Consider the following 5,674-nt stretch of genomic DNA (forward strand, 5'->3'; position numbering starts at 1 on the left):
GTCTTCTTCCAATTTATGTTGGGTCGTGATGCCCTCCTACACTTTTGCTTTAACCGAAATTGTCTTTATTCAGTGACACAACTAGCCCTTTCAAACCCCAAGAATTTGGGGACATTTTTCTCCCTCTGTCAGAATGTTTAGTTCCAGCTATCCCAACTCTCACCTAAACAGCTGATTCCAATTTTGTGTTCTCAGTTCAAATCTCACTATTCCAGGAAAAACTATGACATATGTTACTTCTTCTTTAATTAATTGATTTAAAAACCTTCTCAGAATCAGCATCATATTCTTGCATTTAGTCATCTTTTTATAAAAGCATGCATATCATGTGATTCAGAGACACTAATGAGCAGCTATCTGGCATGAGTTTCTGCCATTGTGTCATTGTTGAAAACTATCTTTGAACAGTAAAATTAAAAACACTAAAAAAAATTCTAGGCTGGGTATACTGGCTCACGCCTGTAATCCCAGAACTTTGGAAGTCTTAGGCAGGAGGATGGCTTGAGCCCAGGAATTTGGTAGTTCAGTGAGTTATAATCATGCCACTGCACTCCATCCTGGGCAACAGCAAGATGCTGTCTCTTAAAAAAATAAATAAATAAAAATCAGAAAACAAAAATACTACACACACATACATATATATATTTGTATATCCGTTTCTCAATTTTACTTCTCTCTCTGTTCTGTTCAACACCATTCTGTGTTTCTCCTTACCCAAAATTAAACAAAAAAGCATTTCTTAACAAATATTTATATTTGTTAATGAGCAGATTCCATTGGTACTGAGAATGCATTAACATTATAATGCTTTAAACTACAATCATTTCATAAAATTTGATTGACTTTTTCCTCAAGATAGTTTTGTGAGATGGAGTTTGAAGAACATGAAATAACACTACATGTATTAGTCTGATTTTCTCATCTAAAAAGGCTTCTCTTGAGAGAGCAATGGAGAGTTTAGTAGCGTTTGATAGAGATTATGTGATAGCTCTCTTATCAAACTCTCATAGTGCATTTTACCAATTGCAGATAAAATCAATTGAGTGCTTAGTCCTTTTTACATGTGACATTATTTAAACTTTAAAAAGACCTTGGAGATGGATATTTGTATTACCATTTAATGAAGAAACTGATGGTTAAAGAGAATCTATCTTGCTTAAATTTACCCAGCAAGGGCCAGGGTATGAAGCTAGCAATAGGTTATATGGCATTTCTTTTTACTGTACAACATACCCAAATAATATAAGCTGGATATTCTGTAGAAAGGAAAATTTGCCTGGCTTCTGTTATGCTTTTAGCCTAATCTCAACTACAAAATTCAAGAGAGGTCCAGACTCCGGGTATCTAAATGTAACAATACTTAGGTTTTTGACTTGGAATTTTACGAAAAGACTATAAGACTTATGAAAATTTAGTTAAATTATTCTCAATTATGAAAGTGGTACAAAATATATTGTAGGGAAACACCGTAATGTTTACAAAGTTGTTTGTGATATCAATATTCAGGTTCCCTTCATTAAAAGTACATCCAGATTCCTGCCTGTGACTCACATATATCTATTCTGGCTACTCAAACATTTTTTTTAGTGGTTGTTTTCTTTCTCATCCTGTATTACTCATCCCAGATAGTTATTATTAGCTTTCTACTTCTTTAACCTGAAAACTGAGAGAATATTAGGATGTTATACACTCTCCAGCATGTTAGGTTCCTCTGGGAAAGGAGGGAAGTTTAATATCCTTCTAAAGAAAAAAAAAATCTTCATGTTTAAATTTAAAATTTAAAATAAACTCCACTTTTTATAACATACTATTTACCGTTACCCATGTGGTAGATTATTGCAGAAAGAATCTCGAGTAATTTTATCCCTCCCTATATTCCTCCTTGGATAGATTATTCCTCATCCATTCTTGTCTTGGCAATGTAACTTGCTTTGAGTAATGAAAAAATTAGCACGTGACAAAAACAAACTTGAAAATGCTCATGCATTAAGGTTTAACTTTTTGTTCTTTTAATTCTGAGTTGCTATGTGAGCAAGTCCAGGTTAGGCTGCAGGGTGTCATATGGCCCAGGTTCTTGTGTCTCCCCAGCTGATTGACTTTTAAGTCAATCAACCCAGAGAAGCAGAGCTGGCCAGTTGGCTGGTTGCTGATGGCAGGCCTGTAAGTGCATCCACGAGAGATGAAGCTCTGCTCATTTAAACCTAGTCCACTTACTGCCCACAAGGTTTCAAACTAAATAAATAGTGATGGTTTTATCCATTCAGTATTAGTGTTTTGTTATACAGCAGAAGCAAACTGATGCAAGCATTTTCCTAAACTAGCTACAGAGACTACTGTTGAATTACTAATTATCCCATAGCTTTTTACTTATATTACTACATTTTCAAGTTAATAACATTTTTATAGGAATCATTGCTAAATAAAATAATATTTAGACCGTAAGAAATTAAAACACACATATATTAAAATTGAGTGCTCAGTTAATGACAAGCATAGTATTAAGTGCCCATATCCTCACTATAAAAATCTGTGTGTGTGTGTGTGTGTGTGTGTAGAAACAGCACGAATACCTACAAGAGTATAAAAATGCATTTTCCTCATTGGTTCTTCAATTAGAAGACTTAAGTGCTTATGTTAACTGGCACATAAGATAGATGTATGCCTAGATGCATAAGAGGAGAAGAAAAAGAACAAGGCAAAGTTAGTCAGAGACCCGCCATCATATTTTTGGTGATACTTAGGGAATTACTACTCCTTATTCCTTAGCACTGAAATATCCCTGGATTTGTAAGTATTGTACCAAAAGGTATGTAATGTTTAAATATTTCCTTGCATTTTAAACAAGAGACTATGCAGTAATGGAATACACCATAAAGATAATTTCTAAGGTAATAATTCTTATTTGAAGAGTGTATGACTTGTATTAAACTAAAGCCTTATTACTTGACAAATTGTGTACAGCATAATTGATGCAAATACCTCTTTCACACATCATATGCACTAGGAAATAATGTGGTATAATGAGCTAAAATTTCACAGCTCCACTTATATTGAGAATGTTCCTTTAAAGTCATTCATATTGTACAAAGTTTTCCTTTCACTCATCACCCTGTTGTAGGAGGCTTTTCAACTATTTATCAGACAGTACTCTAAAGAGAAGTAGCAGCTAAAACAGAAAAAGTTGTTAGTGATGTTCTTAAGTAAACACATTAATGAATCTTTGTAGATCATAAATGCCTCAGGAAACTGAAACTGGTCATGTTTTTTGATAGTTTGATAGCATGTGCTGTTTTTTTTTTTTTTCCTTAAGCATGAGAACAGAAAGTTTCCATTATAAAACAAGTGATCCCTATTTTATTCGATGCCCAATTACACAATTCCAAAGGAGTAAAAGCTGCAATATCAAAGTGTGTACTGTGGTAAACTCGAATCTGAGGTTATATATTGGTTATTAGTGGAGAGGATGGGATCAGGCAGTAATTAATGTAAAAAAAAGTCTTTTTAATAGAAAATGAGAATAACTTTCTAATGAAAAGATGAAATTAGATTTGTTAATGTACCAGAAAGTATGAGAGAGTTTTACATTTATTAGCATAAATCACAGATTGTACTTTTTTATTTCAATAGTTTTTGAGAAATAGGTGCTTTTTGGTTACATGGATAAGTTCTTCAGTGGTGCTGTCAGAGATTCTCGTGCACCTATCATCTGAGCAGCGAACATTGTACCCAATATGTGGTCTTTTATTCTTACCCCACTCTCAAGTCTTCCTCCTGGCTCCCCAAAGTTCATTATATCATTCTTACGCCTTTGCATCCTCATAATTTAGCTCCCACTTATAAGTGACAACATGAGATACTTGGTTTTCCACTCCTGAGTGACTTCACTTAGAGTACTTTAAAAATACATTTAAAATGTTACCTTTTACTAAGTGAATACGATACTTTAACTTACCTAATTCTAAACTTGTAAACACAAAATATTACTGCATATGTGAAGTTAATTTTGGAAGCAGTATATTTTTACATTGACTATATAAGCTTGATTAGCTTCTCCTTTCCCAAGATTTTTAATTTTTCAATCAAAATAAAATGTTTTTTTCCTCAGAAAGCATATTATATAAACAGAATTAGCTCAGTTTTTATATAATATACCTTCCAAAAATTTGCAAGTTTGTAAAGGGCAAAATTTCAGTCAGGTGAACTGCTACTTGACAATATGTTTATAATGACCATATTTCTGTGTGTATGCTGAGGTTAAACAACCAGATGAGACAGTATTCCAAAATATCTCCTTATTCTGAAGCAGCAAGAATACTGAAAGTTGAAATTCAGGAAGAAAAAATATGTCAGCATTATTGCTTATTGAATGATTATTAAAAATAAATAATCCTATATATGACTTAGAAAAGGTTCCTATATGTTAAACCTATAAAGTTGTTCATTTCCAAATGAATAAACATTAAGCTTTTAAGTCATTTTAAGCAATTATCTTATGGGAATTTAGTTAGGAACAATATATTAGTTATAGAAACATAAGGAGATGAAATATTTTATACATCTATGCATATAGGAACTGAAAGGACATAAAATTAGAAATTATGAAAATGTCATGATTTTAGGATTTTGAGAAGTACATTTTGAATGTGATTTGTTATTGTCAAGAGAGTAAAGAAGATATATTACTGGTTTGTGGATAAGAACAAGTAATAGGATCGAAGGAGAAGACAAATATTTTCTCAGTCATATTTGATCTTTAGTTAAAGTTTAAAATGTAAATGAATATGTAACAGAGTGTTGACTCCTCAAAGAAGATCGGTTTTGATATCATAGAAAATAAGAAGATGGTTATTCACTATTGTGATAACATGATATTGCTACTTGATATTTGTTATTCTGGCATCTTCATATATAATCAATTGAAAAAATGAAGAAAGCTAATAGAGTAGTAAATAGATGAGAAGAAGTTTGCTTGCTATAATGCAGTAGTTGTGGAAATATAAGCAATGAGTTAAATCATAAAGATTTGAAGATAAATAAAATTTGATTGATTAGCTGAATATAGAAGAGGGAGGGTGCCAAAAGGGCAATTGAATGAAAACAGTACAGTCTCAGAAATGCACTACGTTGTAAGTACAGGGAATGCTAGCAGAGATGGAGAAATGCAGGAGTAACTTCATTGAGATGAAAAAGATAATAAATGCATTTCTAGTAGAGAAGTTACAAGACAATAATTAACAAGTGATCTGTGCTGAAGGTGTAAAGTATGTAGTTATTCACTAACTAATAAAAATGGAGATTCTTAAAACAAGGTAAGAGAAATGCCAGACTCTGATGAAGGGAAGGAAGGAAGCTAGATGGAGGAAAATGCAAACAATATTACAGAAGTCAAGAAAGGTGATGTGAGAAGGATAGTCAGGAATGAACAATTTTAAAGATGAAAGAAAATAAAGCAGTGCCTTGTGGGAGAAAATTACAGGCAAAGTTATAGAGTAATTTAAATGTGATTATTAGAAAGGAAATCAAATTCTAGAAGACTGCAGAGGGAATATGCAATGAGAAATGGGAGCTGACAAAGAAAACTTACTTAAGAAGCTTCGATGTAAAAGATAAAAGAAATAAGATGATATTTTGATGATCAAATGAGGGTATCCTCATTTCTTCTTCACATTTTCCA

The sequence above is a fragment of the Macaca nemestrina genome, chromosome 16 (genome assembly GCF_043159975.1).
Source record: "Macaca nemestrina isolate mMacNem1 chromosome 16, mMacNem.hap1, whole genome shotgun sequence".
Classification (NCBI taxonomy): Eukaryota; Metazoa; Chordata; class Mammalia; order Primates; family Cercopithecidae; genus Macaca; species Macaca nemestrina.